Source organism: Amblyomma maculatum, chromosome 2 (assembly GCF_055883805.1).
Source record: "Amblyomma maculatum isolate TAMU_Amacu chromosome 2, ASM5588380v1, whole genome shotgun sequence".
NCBI lineage: Eukaryota > Metazoa > Arthropoda > Arachnida > Ixodida > Ixodidae > Amblyomma > Amblyomma maculatum.
In genome coordinates this window covers 225,932,774-225,953,558 of record NC_139345.1, presented here as the reverse complement: position 1 = coordinate 225,953,558, position 20,785 = coordinate 225,932,774, and the positions used below count along the sequence as shown (strand labels likewise).

The 20,785-nt window shown below is 46.8% G+C and overlaps 1 long non-coding RNA gene across 2 annotated transcripts; it reads right to left on the bottom strand.

Moving 5' to 3' along the window:
• Positions 1 to 5,403: 5,403 nt before the first annotated feature.
• Positions 5,404 to 12,764, bottom strand: LOC146201424 (uncharacterized). 2 transcript variants are annotated; one of them, XR_014705349.1, is made up of 3 exons: positions 12,634 to 12,764; positions 11,105 to 11,230; positions 5,404 to 6,256 (listed from the first exon to the last, which is right to left on the bottom strand). It is a non-coding gene; the product is annotated as an uncharacterized LOC146201424 (long non-coding RNA). The 2 variants fall into 2 exon arrangements; XR_014705350.1 differs by lacking the exon at positions 5,404 to 6,256 and adding an exon at positions 10,310 to 10,620.
• Positions 12,765 to 20,785: the final 8,021 nt, after the last annotated feature.

The following is a 20,785-nucleotide window of genomic DNA, read 5'->3' as shown; positions in this document are numbered from 1 at the left end:
GGCGAGTGCACTCGCTGAAAGTGACACTAAACTTGCTCGTCTGACCGGGGTATTATTCTTCATTGCATTATGCCATCATTGTGCAATTAAAAAAGTTTCCACTTAGATATATTCATAAGTGCTGTTTGACAAATAATTGTCTTTAAACTCTGAGGTTGTGTGAAAGAGATACTAAATTAAAGGAAAAATAGTGTAGCACATATATAACTTTATATGTGTTCGTAAGTGTAAGGTATAGCCAAATAAGAATGTAAAGAATTTCTGGACTGCAAGCAATCAATGTAACGAATGACAAACATTTACTCTAGGCAATGAAAGTTATTAAAGCATTTCAATGTTTTTATGAACAAAAATAAATGCAGTGTTTGAATATATAACAAACAAATTTGTGATGGCAGTCAGCAGTCTGTTTCAGGCTACAGGTCCAGTTAAAAATCACAATTGACACATATGACGGATGCAAAACTTGTTGTCGTGAAAGAAATGCAGAAGACGTGAGACGCTGTTTATTACATATTAGACATGCGAAGGCATGACAAGCTGAAATGGTCCATGCGTTGCATTAGAACGAGCACTAAGTCATTAAAAGATGCACGCATCACATGGATCTCAATTTGACAGCAAACATATGCTGACACTTACAAAACATACAATGCCATTACTCTTCATGTGATGTACGCTGCAATATTTTCTAGTTTTCTAAAGGCTACGCACAGTTCTGTACTACTTAAAAAGTACACATCTTATAATGTTCTTATAGTTACCCATATATAACATGACCACCTTAGTAACAATGTACAACATTTCTTCTTGTTAGTCTGAAATTCTGAGGCTGAATGTTCTGAAATTCGGTGTATTAATTGCGACTATATGATATGCTCCATCAACTTTATTTGAGGTATGAAGGCATTATGCTCCAAGTGCAAGATGGGGATTTGCTTTATAAACTTAATCTAAAACAAGCCCTGATCAATGTGAAATGACTTACATAGTTTTATAATAATCATAGCCCAAATGAGAATAGGATATTCATTAGGCACCTAATTGTTTTTGGCAACAGGGTAACCAAAACAGTGAGAGGTCATCCTTTAATACTACAGCTTATTTAGTTTTTTTTCCTAATCAACATATCACTCCCAGCATCACAATTCTGACCTAAAAAATTTGTAGAGCCGAATGACCTGGTACCTATCTCTATTCCCTTTGTCCTCAAAGCTTTTTTTTTTTTTTGCCCCCTACAGTCATGGACTAGCTAGCTATTGCAGCTAGGATGTGCTTATAATAGCGCCGGCGCCGCGGTTGCCGGCCGGCATCATATGCATTCGCCGGCGCATTAGTTTGGAGTGAGGAAATTAGGCCCTTTTCAGCCAATAAGAGCGGTCACCGAGCGCATTTCTGGTTAAAACAATTCATAATGAACTATTTCGCTTAGAAAAAGACCGAATTATATCGGGACGCGTGGCAACGGTACGGACGACCGTTGCCGGCAGCCTGCGTGCCTGAAAGACGTCGCACCTAGAAAGCTATTTTGCAAGGAAACGTTTTGCAAATATACGAAATGTGCAGAAGAGCGGAATCACCGCAAACATGGTGTGCAGCTGTCACTGGAAAACTCGCCCGGCCGGCCTACGAACAGGTTGCACTGCGTTGGCGAACCTCGATTGTTTTTGTCGCCGAAAGGTCTCACGCAGATCTAGATAAAGGAAAAGCAATTAAACTGTGATTTCCCCGGCAATTCGTGTGGTGTGACAAGCTGGTTCGGAAACCTCTTCGCGGCTCGAAGCTTGCATATGTTATTTGACGTCGCTGCCGTTTCCATCCGCACTGCATGCAAGCTAGTCCTCGTGCCTCTCCGCCGACGGCCATCGGCTGGGCAGCTGCCGTTTGCTTGCGGCGCGCCGCCGACACCGCCGGCCATGCCGCCGGGTCGCGCCTCTGAAAAGCATGGGGAATCCAGGGACAGTCTAGGGAAAACACGTACGCCCTACATCCGGACATGACATCATAAAATATCACGTGACACACGACGTTAATTGTGACGTCATGTATGACGTCACACATTTTGGGCCAATCAGCGTTTCCAGCCGAGCTACCCCTAAACGCTTGTCTTTTTATACCCTATTATCCTGCTGAAGCTACCGCCGTGCCGCATTGTAATGAAGGCTTCTGAGGATTTTGTACAAACAATTGCGCTTGCATGGAGGACTATACTAGACGCACATTTATTTTTTTTTTCATTCATTTATTTGTCCCTTAAAGGCCCGAAGGCATTACATAAGGGGGGCGTACATACAGGTTGGAGGGTAGTAGCAGAGAACACAAAAGAAAGAAAGGGGGAAAAATACACGGGGTGTTGTGCCGTACTGCGAGTCTGCGCCGCGCTGATCCGTTGGTGCCGTGGCAAGGCTCGTGCACCACGTGCACTTCTTTTCGCTCGCGAGCCGGAATGCGCGCAAATTAGCTAGGATGTGTGCAAGTGTGCCTTTTTTATGGATATGTGATCGCGTCATGTCCAGACGGGGTAAGCATGATAGAACGTGTTTCTTGCCCGGGTGCAAGAGCGGGTAGCGCTCGTGCAAGGTGAAATACTCTCTCTTCAGGACACCGAAAGACCCAGGGAAGAAGCAAGAGTGGGAGCGCTACATATCAAGCGCGGCGGCAAAGGCAATAAAAAAAAAACATTGTTTATTGCCTCAGCTAGGGCATAAAGGAATATGTAAAACAAAAATTAAAAGGCGTAATAAATGAAAGGAAATAGGTTGGCTGTGTTCTAATAAAGTTCAAGAAAGAACGATGATAAGGCCCTTGCCTGCAAGCAATGTACGAAGAGGGGTTGCTCGGCGAAAGGCCCACTGCCGTCAGGTGCCGATATTGTCGGCTTCAGTGGCGGGCAAACCCACAAGTGGTGAATATCTTCCTCATTATTTTGTGAGTTGCAGACAGGAAATCCTGGACGTTGATATAAATATCGGAGGATCCGGATCGGGGTTGCCCTCACATTACCGTAACACGATGCTAGTGTCGACGTTTGTGAGCGACACTTCAAACCCTAGCTGCTTTACTGAGCGATGTTTTAGGACAGGTAAAGATAATTGAGATTCCCCGGGATGTTACGCAACTCACGAAGGATACCATCTCAGTGCGGTTTCCTGACACTCCAAAATACTTGTTGCAACCCCTGCCTTTCAAGAGAAAGGAGCGCAACTTGTACGAGCAAAAACAGTCAGCAGGGAGACCTGCAGAGAAAGAAAAAAAGTGCACTGATCCTGAAGCATCAGTGGAGCCAGTTGAAGAATACAGCGGTGGTGGATCGTGTGACACGAGTCTGCTCCAGGAATGCAGAAAGCTGCATGCCACCGGCACTGGGGACAAATGTCGATATTTCTGATGTTGAGCAATTAAATTCGCATAGTGCCACTGAAGCGAGGACGAATCTCCGGAGGCAATCTACGCAAATCGGCGAGTTCTGTTCTATCGCAGTGATACAGGTGAAGCTGCCATGAATGCTGCTGTGTGCATTCGAGGAAACAAAGTCAAGGAGACAGCTGTAAAGCTTACAGAAGAGGTAATTAATCTTCTTCAGGACATTGCGAAACTCAGCTTGTGTCCTGGCAGCGGATTGAAGCCTATTACCAAGACCTTTCCCTCCTAATGGGCGTTAATTAATTTGCGACGAACTGTACCATTATTTCTGATGCAACATGCATATAGCCTGCAAATACTTGCGAAAGTTAACTCAGAACACCCTGTCAAGAAGAACAAAAAATTAAGAAACAAAGTTTTAAATCTCGAGCAGTTTGTCGTACGAAGGACAAGGTGGCAAAGGTGGTAAAAGCTCTAGGGGAAATGAAAAATGAAAATGAACACCTTTCAAGGACAGAGTTTTAAAGAAGTGTTAGTGCCCTTCCTCTCAACAGCTGGCTGTTAAAATATGTTTTAGAGGTTGCAAAACGCAAGTCAACAAAAGTGATGGCATACTCTGATGAGTGGCTACTAGGCTTCCTAAGCACCAAAGAATGCCTATCAGCAGTTTGCCTGAAGCGCGGTGCGATTTGAAGGGCTCGGGCTCCCATCTTGCGTGCTTTAATTGTGCATGTATGCGAAAATTTCTAGTTCTACCTATGTGTTATAACTTAGCTAAACGTCCGAAGAAGTTAAGATGAAACTATAGCGTGAATGAAAACGCCGGCGACAGCGCTCTGTTGCTCGCACACATGGTCCTTGGAGCCTAGAATGTGCGTCTAGTATAGTCCTCCATGCAAGCGCAATTGTTTGCACAAAATCCTCAGAAGTCTTCATTACAATACGGCACGGCGGTAGCTTCAGCAGGATAATAGGGTATAAAAAGCAGCTTCGTTTTTACATCGGCTCAGAGGCATGCGCGCAAAACTTCGCTCACGAAAAAAAAAATCGTATCTGTGGTTATGGCAACAACTCGGCTGCGAATTCAATATTACGACTAAACTGAAATCAAAGACTAAAGAGCAGCATCACATGTACAAGGCACCTGACAATGAGCATGCAGCGAATGCATTTCGAAGCGCACGGGCGCGCGCGTCGTCTGTTCCGTCGGTAGTGGCACTCCGCTTCACCGCAGCGCCACCGCAGCGATCATTCAGCGGCCGCCTCAGTCGCGGCCGGCGGACGACAGACTAGCAATATTTCTACGGAACCTACAAATACTTCTAGGGACTCCAGCCATACTTTGGGCGGCTCAGTGAGCATCTGGGCGATCTGGGTTTGAGGCTTACTTCTAGAAAAAAAAACAAGCACTAAAAGTTATTTGACGTCACATCCATCCAGAAGAGCAACATATCCTCCTCTCCACTTTGTTCCTGGGCCCGCATGCGCAGTTCACGGAGCCGGCTCTCTGCAAGTTCCATGGCGGAAGTAGAATTACAGTGGCTAGAATGATAAAGTGTGATTACAGCCAAACGGCGCCTATGGGGAGCATTTATAGTGAACTTGTTCACTATAGGAGCATTGAAGCCGTCTGGTGATGCTTCCGTTAGATGGCGCGCCTTGTCGCTTACACGTCAAGTCGGTGCATGAAACGCGTGCTTGAACCCTGGAGTGTGCACGGGATGTGGGCGCTTTGCGTTGTTTTTTGGTGCAAATTCTGCCTCATGGTGTATGATGAGCCAGCGACAAAGTCATTGTTTTGTACCTCGTTACAAAAGCGGGTATAAATCGTACTAGGAATAGTTGTTCTGTGTGCGAAATTATTGAAAGGCGCAACGCTGCTGTTTGCGAGCTGCTTTGGAAAATAATTACTGTTACGTCAGCTTTGGTACGTTATTTACGGCACAACTGCTAATGTTAATTGATAGAACGATCACATGCATGCACGCATGGACTTTTCTGTTACGTCATAAAGGTTCGTGAGATCAGTGGGGTCCCAGACGGCCATAGACGTCCGACGGTCCACCGACGGACGTCCGTTTTCGGACCTTCGGACATCCGTCGGAAGTCCGGTTATGTTCGATATACGTACAGCGGACGTCCGTCGGACTATCGTTCGTGGATCCGGATCGCGTCCCACGGACGTCCGACGGGCAGCCGGAGGCGGACATTCGGACGTTTCCCGGAACATGCTTGCAGGGCCCGCTATTGGTGTAAAAACTTGCCAATAACATTCGTGTAAAGCTCAGCAAGCATGTGCCATGGAAATTTCAGTCACATACTAGTGCTCAATGCTTTTGTCGTGAGAGTAAAGCAGACAATAGAATATGCAACAGGTTCAAGTTTCCTGTTGTCTGCTTTACTTTCACACACAAAGCACTGAACAGTAGTGTGCAATTAAAACTTCTATCAAAGAGGCACTTATGCTAGCTGAGCTTTACACAAATGCACCATTCCTGAAAACATGCTAAGTGCATAGGCATACCAGCATGCGAGGTTGTAAAAAAAGCATTTTTTGCTTTATTGCAAAAACTGCATGCATAAATAGTCTACACTAAAAAAAATATTGATGTTAAGGAATGGCATGGTAAAATGCAGGCAAACTGGAGTATTAAGAATCTACTTGAATAATTTTAATTAGCCTTGGCCGTGACAGCTCTTCCCTTGGGGAGGTGGTGGAGGAAAAGGTATTTATTGAAACCTAATATTTCGGAATTAGCGAGGAGATGAGCGAGTTCTCTGTGGGCGGCCTCCGCAGTCGGGATTCCAGGAGCAGTTACTATCCTGTGCATTTGCTCGATCAGCTGTTGCTGGTCTTTCAGGCCTAAGATGGAAAGAGCAGGCTGGGCTCCTCCTGCAATAGAAGGGAAAATGAAATTCAAGTTATCTGTGCTGAACTTTGATTACACATCTCCAAGGGCAACTGCCAGTTTCTCTCAATTGCTTTTTCCAGATGGCACTGTACGCATGCATCTCCATTCAGAACTGTCACATACTATATAGAAAGGTCATATAACTGCAGCAAAACCCATGCAGAACAACAAAAGATACAAACATAGTTTGACCAGAACCTGGCATTCAGTATTTTAATGTTTTTATGTCGTCTTTTTGAACATGCCACTCTGACCAAACATAACATGTTATGCTTGCTGCTATGCGCCCTCAGCAATGCCCAAGACATGGAGTGCACATGCAGAGAAACTAAGCATAAAGGATGCTGTATATGAACATAAAGCACAGCCAGAGCATTGCAGTATTACACAGGTACGCATTGGCGGCAGAAACCTGCATTTTGAGCGGTTTAACAGGCAGATTTCTAAAGTCATTGTTCCTGCTCTGAAAAGAAGTGATCAATAATAACATCATTTAAAATTGTTACCTTTTTATTCTGTAAACTGCACATTTCGCTGGTTTCCATGTACCCTCTACCGAAGACATTCCCTGGGCGTGTCGGGGGTATATCGACATCAACATCTAGGCTACAAGCGTCTAGAAAGCGTCTCCTTAGAGCAGCTGCTGCAGCAGAATAAAGATAGACATTTGACATGTGGCTAAAGCCCAATGTGGAAGCATAGCCCGCCGCAGTGATTGCGCAGTGTTCATGCTTCTACAAGAGTTAAAAGTAAAGTTATTTGTTTACCCACAGCGCTATATGTGACATTACAATAGCAAGGCTTATAGTTACACAAAACACAAAAATCTGACAACCACAAGCTCTTGATGTATTACCGGTAGCATGCAGCATGGATGTTAGTTACTGAAATATGGTTGCATAATTCTGGCAACCAGCTGTGCATGTATGTCATGGATTTCTCAACTACGCACTACAAATTACAAAAAAAAAATAATGGTATTTATAAATGCAGCCAGCTGTTCACAAGAAACGTAGCTTTTTTATGGGGAAGGTAGTGGGCGCCAAAGAAACTGCCCCTGTAAAGGCGCCTAATTTGCCCCTATGTGATATCGGGGACAAGTGTGTGGACTACACAAACTGCAATCAAAGCACATAACTTTCACATCGACCAGGAAACTCGGACCATACTTGTCGATGTGAAAGTTGAACGTTAGTTCTTTCATGTGTGCAAGAGAAATAAGGTCACAATTCGTTTACATCGCGATTCTAGTCCAAAATCTAGACATACTGTACAGAGACTTTCGCCCCCACAGTATAAGCCACCACTTGGGTAAGAAATTAGTAAAAGAAGTGTATAAAAGACATTAGTGCTGTTGGACAGCCATAGCTATAAAAATGGTATTGACATTGGAGTACTGCCTTAAGGCGGGGCCTAGGGCATTACAAAAGCAAGAGTTAGTGTCCGCTGGTCCTCATTTGAACGAACAAAAAGAGGGGGGGGGGGGGGAGAAATCTACCTCAACTACATGTTTTGAGTGACACCAAGCCGCAGTTAGTATTAAAGATATCACACAGTTTTGTGGAAGATTTGGGAGCGCTTTGCTGCTTTTTTACAGGATTGGACAAAAGAGCTCACCATCTTCAGAAAGGCACGTTATATAGAAATGAAAATAGTGAATTTACTGCATCTGGCCACAACAACTTGCACAAGGAGAGGAAGATGAACTGAAAATTTTATACATGAATGTACGTATTTACAACAGGTGAAACAATGACCATGATCTATGCCGAAGAGGAAAGAGATCAAAATCTGGCTCAGAACGAGTTCTCCAGGCCGCGGGGCCGTTTCATTAACTTCGGGACTCCGCCCACATTTCTCATCCCCAATGACAACGAACTCACACATGACTGGCTAACAAACATTTTGGCATGTCTTTCCACTTTCATAAGTTCTTCACCCTCTCCCTAATACAAGCAATGCAAAAGGGACAACAAATTCGTTTCACAACAAACGGAATTTAGAGAATGGACCTCGAAATGATTGGCTCACTAGTTCACATGCCAAACTCTCTCCCCTAGGAAAAAAAAAAGAAAAAAAAAATTAGAACCCATCAAAACGGTGTCCCACGTGCGCAACCATTGTTGCCCAAAGCTTGCATCCTTGGCGGCTCCTTTTACAGGGCAATTATTGCAATTATTGGCGTCCGAGTCAGCACCATTGCGGACCACATCAGAAGAGCCAACCCACATCCTCCCGCTCCGCATCATACCGTCACTGTTACACACTTGCCCTTTTTCAACGCCGCCATCTCCCACCATTGTTGACATCCAGGGTTGGAATCCTCAACGAGACCCCACTCAGCGCGCCTGCACTGAATAATTGTCGTTTTTATGGGCTCCCCAACAAGGAAGAGGGCCTTACACACTTCAAGCTGACAGTGTTTTTTCTTTGAACGATAAGCAGTTCTTCCAAAAGAGGTGCTCGTTTCAAAGCTGTGCTGCCTCCGGGTGATGGGTCCAGTCAGCGTACTAAGGACCCCTTAGTTGTATACTGTTCGTAAAGCTCCTTAAATAAAAATGAGCCCCCTACATGACACAGCAACGAGAACAAACTGCCTGTCCCCGCGTCTTCGAGTGCGACAGCAAAGTCCTCGGAAGAGGGGACTTCTTTCCCTCTCTGCCTACGTTTCCGTTAAGCACTGTAGCTGCTGTAGCTGCCTCTCTGCGCGTCTCTCCGCCTCCTGTCCGAGGGCAAGTGGGAGACGGCCGCAGCTGGGCATTGAACAGGTGACCCAAAAAGAGCAGACTAATAACGGTGCCTAGCATACCCACCGATCCCTTACAGAAATCATTAAAGAAATGAAAGCAACACATCAGATAACGCTACAATGTTTCTAAGTGCAAAGTCGACAACTCCAAGTCATATAAATATATGTACATCTCCGCACATTAACTAGACAGAAACAGTGCAGAGTAAACTAATAATTCCGTGTCTAGCAACACTATTAAAAGGGGATAAAGGCCACGGGGGGCTGCGATTATTAGTACCGTTTTGCCTTTAAACTACAATAACATACTTGTTGCAAGCTTAAAATCAAAGATTCACACCTGTCCCACCCACAACAATGGAACACACATCTGACTCAAGTCTGCAGAGAAAGAGCAAGCTAGACTATTGCAGACGCACCCTTGGTTATTTTTCTGGCATTTCTGAGGGTGAAGAATCTGACTTGTCAGTAGCATGCATATGAATAAGAATCCTATGACAGTAAATGCATCAGATTTTCTGGAGTGGCTTTTCTTTGCTGACCACATATGAGGTGAGCTATAATTTATCCAACTTGGCCTAGGTTTATTCTATGAATAACAAAGCTATAGCAGGTACACAGTCGTCCACTCAGGCTGAAAATGCGAGTGCGTGGCATGCACTTTTTGAGATGCCACTGCATCCATCGCAGCTGCACACCGTAGCGAAGAGGCAGACAGCGTGAAGTACCAGCCTCTAGTCCCTCTACCACCACTGGGGTCCCAAACTAGGGACCCCTTGTTTTTGTCAGGACAGGCCCCCTCAGGGTCAGCTAGTGAGTAACCTCCTGTATTGGTATCTGATGGCAATGTTTTCCACCACCACCCACAATACGCAGCTGCGCATCATAGCAGATGTGCAGCAACAGCTCCTGGTCCTTCTATGCATAAGCCACTTTGCCTTGATGCAGCACATTAAAGTACCCCAGGTGATCAAAATTTTCGGAGCTCTTTACAGCGGCGTCTCTCATAAGCTGACTCGCTTTGGGACGTAGAACCCCACCAAATCAAAACAAACTGGGGGTTATCATACAGCGACTGTTGCATACAGTATCTGAGCCATATGTTTTCTATACTTTTCATGGTTTTGCGTTGCGTTTGGCATATCATTGGAGTGCGCTCATAACCGAGAGTGCTCTAGCAGTCACACTTGAAACACCCCAAAATTCCAGCCACTGCAGTGGTCGCAGAAAAGGAATCCACTGAGCCCACCCCTCTGATCTGATTTGCTATTGCAGTAAAGAGGCAGACGACATGACGCAGCAGCTCATGGTACCTTTACACATGAGCCCCCCCATTGTACTTCGATACGCACCATAGCAAATATACAGACTACGCCACACAGCAGCTCCTGGTCCCTCTATGCATAAGCCATTTTGCCTCAATACGCACCTGCGTACCTGAGCGAAGAGGCAGACGTGAAGCTGCAGCTCCTGGGCCCTCCATGCACAAGCCACTTAGCATCAATGCACGGCTGTGCACTGTAGTAAAGAGGCGAAGGACGTTAAGCAGCAGCTCCTGGTCCCTCTACACATCAGCCATTTTGCCTCGATGCGCATCTGCACACCGTAGCAAACAGCCAGATGTGACAAAGAAGCTCCTGGTTTCTCTACACATAAACCACTTTGCCTCAATGCACGTCTGTACACCGGAGCAAAGAGGCAGATGACGTGAAGCTGGAGCGGCTGGTCCCTCTACGCACAAGCCACTTAGCCTTGATGCATGGCTGTGACGGATGCATTGCTATTTTGCAAACTGCATGCCACACATTCCATTCAAGCTAAGAGTGGACGACTGTGTAAACGTAAAATACTGGTTATTTACTTCAATGGACAATGACAAAAAGTAACATGGTGGACAATGTAAAAAGAATTTGCTGCATAAAGTTTGTTGAAACCAGCTCTACATCCTACATGTAAACAAGGTAAAACCTTAATGTCGAAGGGATGTCCTGTGTGTTTAAAATCATCACGCTCAAACAACTTCAACACTGACAATCATGATTCAATATTTTAATAATATAGATAATGATACAATACTCACTTTTAGCCATACCAAAGAAATGAGAATGCAAAGGGATGTTGCTGTTTTTCCCCCGTGGATGACAGTTTTCCATGTTCAAAGTGCTGCTTCCTGTTGGCCTACGAAATCGGCTACAGCAAATGGCATCTGAAAAATTTTTGGAAGCCTCATGCTAGTCTTCAACGAGAAAAGCATTGCCGTACAGAATCGGAACACAAATACTTTTACAATACACTAAAAGCACTAACTGCGGTGCTGTTTTTAGGATGACTAGGTAGAGGTTTTGCTGTAGCAAGCCAAATGTTAGCCTTCAATAAGGAAAGCATTCCCATACAGAAATAGAACACAAAAACTTTTACAACACATTAAAAGCATCAATTGCACAAATGCTTGTAAGATGACCAGGTACAGGATTCTGCTATAGCCCACATCATGTGACCAGCGGTTATCAGAAGCCTTGTATGTGAGCATGATGCCCTAGATTCAATTTATGGCTATCACTGTATTAACAAGCATGGGTTTAAAGCTACTTTAATATGACAATCTAAGAACATGGTAAGAGCTTTCAGTGCGAGACATAAGCTCAGTATCCATGCACTATAAGGTGCTGCATGGCTCTAGTGTAGCTTTGGCATTATCTCGCTGTCAATAATGCAGTGAAGTTCTGAGGAGCCTTTGAATATCTGTAAGGACACAGCAACAACAATTTTGTTTTCATCTCACTTTTGCTCAACTCGTGCTCTTCTTTTTTTTTTTTTTTTTTTTTTTTTTTTTTTTTTTTTTTTTTTGGAGCCCGCGGCTTGCATGGCCTTTCAGTATGCCTGTTTTGCATAAAAGAAGGCGTTGCAGGCACCAGAGCTCACAGCCCAACTTTATCGCGGCGGCGGTATGTCAAATTCGTGCCAGAACAGCGCAGAACAACGGGTCAAGAAAAAGACAAGTGCTGACTTTTTTTTTTTCTCTTATCTCCTTGTCCGGTTGTTCTGCGCGGTTCGGTCCCACATGCATAACCAACGTGCGCAAGGTGCTGTCCTGGTTTGTCAAAGCTGAAGGAGAGTACTAAACCTTTAGTTATTTAGTAGCTACAGCCGTTCCTTCTAGAAACTGTAGTTGCCGTAAAGCTCGAGAGAGAAAGATCAGCGGCTGTCCATTAAAAAAAAAAAAAAAAAAAAAAAAAAAAAAAAGTCGCGACGTTTTCACAAGTGTAGGCATGTCGCACGATAGGCTCGAGGAGTGCAAAAGTTTTCTCGTATAGTTTTTACAACTCAGTACGTTGCGCATGGTTAGCAAATTAACTCCTTTAAAGCTCGGGCAGGCACTCCTTTATCAGAGACAGAGAAGTTGCGCGGCTTACTGGCGCAGCGTCCAGTAATGCCGAGAAAGATGGCCCTCAGACTTGAGGCTGCACTTTATTTAGTGGGCGCGGAGCCATCCTGTCAGTCTCGCCAAAAACACTCGACCGTTCGGCTGCTGTATCCTTACCCAAAAGCTCACCACTATCGGTGCATCGAAAAGTTCCACTAAAGAAACAAGTACGGTGAAATACTTACTTTGGAATCGGCGGGTGAACAAAGTGTGCCAGCCGCACCAAGCCACAGCAAAAACAATGCTAGCAGTGCATTACAGCCGTAGGTATTTATAACTGCGCAGAAAATGCAGAACACCAAAACGTGAAGCCATCTTCCATGACTAAACTTCAACTTGTCAGGTGGATTGGATTGGCTCATTTCAGATTTTTTTGAGGATAGGTTCGGTTTCGTTCTTTTTGAGCTTGCTGCTTGCTGCGTCTATTCAGCCACTGATTAAAATTTCACCGAAGCATCATGATAGAAAAATGTTTAATGGTCATTTAACTTTTAATCAAAAATTTTTGATGGAAGAATTCAACGATAAACATGCGGAAAATAAAAAAAAACTGTTTAATGGAAACGCTTTCTATCGCATCGATTCGCTCTGGCATCATATAATGCAGACTTGACGGTATTACTGATTTATACGCAGTTCAGACGAGCACGACTACTACAAACTATATCACAGCTGTGTAAAAGCAAATCCAGTGGCGGACGTACGGCGGCTGTCCGCTGGGCGAACGGATTCGACCATCCGCTTTCGTACGTACGCCGGAATTCCGGCGGACGTCCGAAATCGGCCGCCGAGTTGCGGCCGAGTTCGGTTGTCCGTCGGACGTCAGTGGCCGTCTGGGGTGTCGCTGAATGTAGCGTGCAGTGTGCGCCTAACCGCTGATCTGGATCTCCTGGGTGCCGATCGAGGAACGTACGTGTTAGCTTTGTAACAGCTCGACACAGCTTTCGGCAGGTCGAGTTTAAGCTATTGAAGTGGGTAATAATTTTGAAGTAGGTAATATATATATTGTAGTGGCACACCAACGCTCGGTGATTGTCGACAGTGACAAAGACGACGAGCGTATGTCGGAAGGCGCGTGCTGAAAAAGAAGACGGCAGACAAAAGACGAAGACGCAAGAGACTGACGCGCTAGTTAAACGGTCGACCCGAACACCGACCTGAGCTTCAACGCACCCTTACATTTGGTGGAGGCTGCTCTTCGTTCCCTCCTCTCACGCTGGAGCTTCGCAGCCGCACACTCGCTCCGCCATCCGCTATGCCTGAGAAAACAAGCCAGACCGCCACTTCACACTCGGCTGATCCCACCGCTTCCCCTACCATCCTGTGCTCTGGTGGGCTTCGCCAGCGTGACCCCAGCTTTTTCAGTGGCGCCGACGACCAAGATGTAGACGATTGGCTATCCTCCTACGAACGCGTAAGCGCCTACAACAAGTGGGACGACACCACGAAGTTAGCCAACGTCCTCTTTTACCTGACCGATGTAGCAAATTTATGGTTCCGCAACCACGAACCCGACCTACCCACCTGGTCGGCCTTCAAAACGAGCTTTTCCGAGGTGTTCGGCCGCCCCGCTGTGCGCAAACTGCGCGCCGAACAACGCCTCGAAGCCCGCGCTCAGAATCCCGATGAAACGTTCACCAGCTACATAGAGGACATTGTGGACCTTTGTAGACGTGTTGATCCTTGTATGTCCGAAACTGACAAGATCACCAAAATCCTGAAGGGAATCTCCGACGATGCATTTCACATGTTGACGGCCAGAAACCCCCAAACAGTCGTCGAAGTGGTTCAGCTCTGTCAGAGTTACGACGTCCTCAAAAGGCAACGAGCTTCTACCCGGCGTTCTCTCGTGAACGATCGGTTATTCGTACCTCCGACAGCATGCGGTCTCACTTCTGAACCACCTTCCCTCCTTCCCGAGATCAAGGCCTTTATACGGGAGGAAGTGGCTCGCCAACTATCGCTCCTCCCTGCTTCTGCCGCAACCACCCCATCGATAAATTCTGCACTTCGACGCACCATCCAGGAGCAAGTTGCAGAAGTTTTACCGCCAAGCTCTCAAATTACGCCTGTGACAGCCCCATTAACATACGCCGCTGTCGCCGCCAGACCACCACCCTGCCCTGTCGCGTATGCTGCGCCGTTACCACCGCCACCACCTCCGCCCCGCCCTTACCTGCCTCCTCGACGTCCGGTCAACAATCCATGGCGGACCTCCAACAACCGCCCGATCTGTTATTCATGTGGCGTTCCTGGCCACGTCGCCCGGCTTTGTCGCCAGCGCACGCAGTCATACCGCAATGGCCCCCGCCTGTACAGTTATAACTACAGTGCAAACTTTGAACCTTCCCCTCCCCCTGTCCCTGCTGGCACTTCTACGGACTCAAATTATCCTGACCGCTCCTCTCACTCCTCCCGTCGATCGCCGTCTCCCCGCCGTCGTTCCCTTTCGCCGCTGCGCCGTCGCTCTCCTGCTGGCCCGGAGGAAAACTAACAGCCGCAGTTCCGGAGGCAAGAACTGCGTTTTCCTCTACTTGTGCAAGTCCTCCGTCTTCCCCTACCAACGTTCTCGAAGTGTTTGTTGATGGCGTCGCAATTCTCGCTCTTGTGGACACTGGCGCCGCTGTGTCTGTTATAAGTGCCAACCTTTGCCGCCGACGTCGCAAAGTTACGACGCCTGTTTCGAAATTTTTTCTCCGAACTGCCAGCTCACATCGCATTCAACCGCTTGCGGCGTGCACAGCTCGAATTGTCATTCAGGGTGTTTTGTACGTCGCCGAATTTCTTGTGCTGCCTCACTGCTCTCATGAACTGATTCTGGGTTGCGACTTTCTCACCAGCCATCATGCGATTATTGATTGTGCCCGAGCCAGCATCGAATTGTCTCCGCTTTCGCCGGCCGCCTCATCTGACACACCGCTCCACGTCGATAAGATAACTGTGGCCGAAGATACTGACATCCCCGCCTGCTCCACCGTCCTCGTGCCCGTTTCCTGCGCCGGCTTTTCTGATTCGACAGTTCTGTTCACTCCGACGCACGCCGCTAATCGTCGCCATTGCTTAGTCCTGCCTTTCGCCCTTCTCACTTTCTGTGGTGGCTACAGCGCCATATACGTCTCTAACCCGTCGCCTTGTCCGTCAACGCTTCTTCGTGGACAACGTCTTGGTCATGTCGAGTCCTTTGATGACGCTACGACATCTGCCGTCTCAGAAGACCCAACCCCACTGCAACTCGGTACTATTGACTTGCCCGCTTCGGTACAGAACAACGACTCCACTGCAGCTTTTCCTGGCTGTCTGGATGCCAGCCTTTCAGCAGATCAACGCGACCAGCTCGTCAGCTTGCTGCAGCGCTTCCGTTCCTCATTCGACCTTCCTCGGACATCTTTGGGGCGCACATCCGTAGTCACTCACTGCATCGACACCGGTACGCACGCCCCGGTACGCCAGCGCCCTTATCGGGTATCGGCTGCTGAACGTAAAGTTATCACTGAGCACGTTAATGACATGCTTCACCGTGGCGTCATCCAGCCTTCGCACAGCCCTTGGGCTTCTCCAGTTGTTCTCGTGAGGAAAAAGGATGGCTCTATACGGTTCTGTGTCGATTACAGGCGTTTAAACAAGATAACGCGAAAAGACGTATACCCCCTGCCACGTATTGATGACGCTCTCGATTGCCTTCAAGGTGCCGAATTCTTTTCATCTCTGGATCTTCGCTCGGGCTACTGGCAGGTACCCATGGCAGCTGACGATCGCCCAAAAACCGCCTTTGTGACACCTGATGGTCTCTATGAATTTAACGTCATGCCGTTTGGATTGTGCAACGCGCCGGCCACCTTTGAGCGCATGATGGACACAATTCTTTGCGGACTCAAGTGGCATGACTGTCTTTGTTACCTGGACGATGTTGTCGTGTTTTCAAAAGATTTTGCGTCACATTTGGACCGTCTCGAGCGTGTGCTACAGTGTTTGACTGATGCCGGCCTGCAACTAAATTTGAAAAAGTGCTGCTTCGGGGCTCGCCAGCTTCCTATATTGGGACACGTTGTTTCGAAAGACGGTGTTCGTCCAGATCCTGCGAAACTCCGTGCAGTAGCTGAGTTTCCACGCCCAACTTCTCTAAAGGAGCTGCGTAGTTTTATCGGGCTGTGCTCGTATTTTCGTCGCTTCGTCCGCAATTTCGCTTCGATCATCTCGCCGCTGACTGATCTCCTTGCCGGTGACGCCATTCTTTCGTCTTGGACATCCGACTGTGATGAGGCCTTTTCGACACTTCGGCGCCTTCTAGTGTCGCCTCCGATTCTCCGCCATTTTGACCCTACGGCGCCTACCGAAATTCACACTGATGCCAGCGGTGTAGGTCTCGGCGCTGTCCTTGCACAACGATAGCCCGGCAACCCACAGTACGTTGTTGCTTATGCCAGCCGTGCCTTAACAAAGGCCGAAAAGAATTATTCTGTAACCGAAAAGGAGTGCTTGGCCATCATTTGGTGCATTTTGAAGTTCCGCCCATATCTCTACGGTCGTCCCTTTTCTGTTGTTACGGACCATCACGCACTCTGCTGGTTGTCCACCCTTAAAGACCCATCCGGCCGTCTTGCTCGTTGGGCCCTCCGCTTACAAGAGTACGACATTCAAGTCACCTACCGGTCTGGCCGTAAGCATTCTGATGCCGACGCCCTGTCTAGGTCCCCTCTTCAATGTGGCTCTGACTCGACAGCTATCACCATAAGTGACTCATTTTCGCTAGAAATTGCCGACATGCCCAATGAACAAAGGCAAGACCCTTGGATCGCTTCTCTTCTCACGCTTTTATCTACACCTTCTCTGCGCCCAGCTTCACGAACGCTTCACCGTCAAGCTCGTCATTTTTCCATCCGCGACGGCATGCTTTACCGCCGAAATTACCTCTCCGACGGACGAAAGTGGCTGCTTGTCATTCCTCGGCATCTCCGTTCGGAAATATGCGCCGCTTTTCACGCCGATCCTCAGTGTGCCCACGCCGGAGTGTTGAAAACTTACACTCGTCTTCGCCTCCGCTATTACTGGCAGGGTATGTACCGCTTCGTGCGTCATTACGTTCGCGCATGCCAGCAATGCCAACGCCGCAAAAACCCTCCACACCACTCCAGCGTTCCGATGCAGCCCTTGCCCTGCCCCAGCCGACCATTCGATCGTGTTGGTATTGATCTTTACGGGCCACTACCAGTCACTCCAGCTGGTAACCGTTGGGTCATCGTCGCTGTTGACCACCTTACCCGCTACGCAGAAACATCTTCCTTACCTTCTGCGTCGGCGCCAGACGTTGCGTCTTTCGTCCTGCACCATCTCGTTCTGCGCCACGGTTCACCTAAAGAATTGCTCAGTGACCGTGGCCGTGTTTTTCTTTCCGAGACCATTGAAGCCCTTCTTCAGCAGTGCCGCATTGTCCACCGTTCTACCTCGGCCTACCATCCGCAGACAAATGGCATGACGGAACGTTTTAACCGTACCTTAAGTGACATGCTGGCCATGTATGTCGCGTCCGACCACTCAAACTGGGACCGGCTTCTCCCATTCGTCACGTACGCTTATAATACTGCCATACAAAGCACGACCGGCTTCTCCCCCTTTTTCCTTCTATACGGCCGTGAACCCACCTCAACTATGGACACGATACTTCCTTATCGCCCTGACACCTCCGAAGCGACCACCGTCTCTCAAGCAGCAGCATATGCAGAAGAATGTCGCCAGTTGGCCCGCTCATTTACAACCCAGAACCAAGGTCACCAGCAGTTCCTTCGCGCACCGTCTTGTCCAGCTCCTTCATACAGCACAGACTCCCTCGTGTGGCTTTGGGTTCCTGCTACCCCTTCCGGCCTCTCTACCAAACTAGCGTCCAAATACCATGGCCCATATCGGGTTATTTGCCAGACCTCTCCGGTGAACTACGTTATAGAACCGCTTGTACCGACACCGGATATGCGTCGCCGCGGGCGTGAAACAGTGCACGTTGACCGCCTCAAGCCCTGTTACGACCCGCCTGTTGTGTCCACACCATGAGTCGGCAGGATGCCTATTTTTTCTCCCGGGGATAATTGTAGTGGCACACCAACGCTCGGTGATTGTCGACAGTGACAAAGACGACGAGCGTATGTCGGAAGGCGCGTGCTGAAAAAGAAGACGGCAGACAAAAGACGAAGACGCAAGAGACTGACGCGCTAGTTAAACGGTCGACCCGAACACCGACCTGAGCTTCAACGCACCCTTACAATATATATATATATATATACAGGGTTTTGAATATTTGGGGGCTGGGATTTAAAACATTCCTATGCAAAATCTACTGCACCATTCGAGCTGAAATAACGTTCACAAAGTAGCAAAATATCGTCTACGTTATCTGAAAAGTGATTCAACATCGGTACTTGCCTAGATTTTCCGAAATCGAAAAAAAACTGCTCTCGGCGGCGTGCACAATTTTCGCAGAAGAGAGTCGAAAAGCTATTTTGACATGAGACGTCATCTGTCGACCAGTGAGACAAGCTCCATCCCGGCCGTTGGCGCGCTTGCCTTGCTGCCCGACAGATGACGCATCATGTCAAAATAGCTTTTCGACTCTCTTCTGCGAAAGTTGTGCACGCCGCCGAGAGCAGTTTTTTTCTCGATTTCGGAAAATCTAGGCAAGTACCGATGTTGAATCACTTATGAGATAACGTAGACGATATTTTGCTACTTTGTGAACGTTGTTTCAGCTCGAATGGGGCAGTAGATTTTGCATAGGAATTTTTTAAATCCCAGCCCCCAAATATTCAAGACCCTATATATATATATATACCTGCGTTCAGGGATAGATGTTTTGTTGAAGTCTAGCTTGATATATCTGATGATATCTAGCTTGACAGCATCGAAAGTGAACACGAAATGAGCGCAGCTATAGAATTTCATTTAAGTATAGCCTGCAAACATCTCGGCTCCCGGTGTTTTCCTTATTTATTTATTTATTGTAAGTACCTACAGCGCCCATAAGGCATTATTGTAGGGTGGACACAACTACAGGTATCGGGAAACTTGGGAACAAAGAAGGTATCGGGAAACTTGTTAGCAAGGTAACTCAACACACTAATAGAACACTAAATGAATTCACAAGTAGTATAAGTGATAACATAACATACATCAAACGCAGCGCTGGTAAACGCATGAGGTCTAGAAGAAATATTTCACAAAACCATTTCAACAGCACTTTGGAAGCCAGGTGCACAAACTACACAATTCGGAGGCTTATTCCAGTCCAGAATTGTTTTAGGGAAAAACGAATACTTAAATACATTAATGCGGCATTGATAACTCAATTTTCTTCGTGTTGTCTAGTCTCTCCGAAATGCAATATGGCTGCTTTAGATAAGTGTTTTTAATAATACCGGTACAATCATTGCAAATGCTGTACAAGAACTTCAGCCAGCAGATTTTTCTTCGGATTGCTAAAGTCTTCCACCCAATACGGTCGCGAAGTTCAGAGCTCTTGATACGAAAATGATAACTGCCAGTTATTTAAATAACGCCGCTGAAGAAAGGAAAAAAAAAAACAAATGGCGGTAATTTAGAAATTTTCCCAATGCTTCAGTGCATGCTAATCAACTATAGAATGAAATATCGTTGTGCAGCAGAGGTGTTTCTTCTTGTCTCACAGAAGAAAAACAGCCAAATTAAGCAGCACAGGCAAAATCAGTAGCGAAGCAAGACAGTAACTGCGAAAACAAAATTACTACTATCCCCAAGTGATTCCTCAGCTGCTCACCTATCTATTCGAAAAACAACAAAATTCACGGTGAAAAATAATTCAGGGGTGGTTTACTAGCGCGGATATATAAGCAATGTTTACAGCTCATGTTTAGAAAAAGTATTGCCTCCTGTAGCTTTGTTATGCCATGCCTTGCTACGTTTAGGTAAGTACTTAAATAGTTCCTTGGGTTTTCATTAAGATTAAGGAGACCTAATTAACGTCTCTAGTGCCACTGTACCAACGACCTTCGATCAAAGCGCAGCTTGAAAGACTGGCAGCTTAATACGTGAAAAAAAAAAAAAAAAAAAAAAACTGGGTACCGAAGTTGCTGAGTGGTCTATCTAGCACTGTGGCCAGCAAAGTTATTCTTTTTACCTCGTCCCGTGTCTGGTGGCAGTTACTGGCGGCAAGTTTTTCTCGGAGTGATTGCTTAAAGGAGGTTTCAAAGCCACCCCGGCGAAATCCCGCTTAGAATGCTGGTTGTAATTCTTCCGCTTAAAAATAAAATTACATCGGCATGACTTAGATAGTTGACAAATAAATAAAGATGCCCTGTAAAGTGGAGGTCGTAGTAA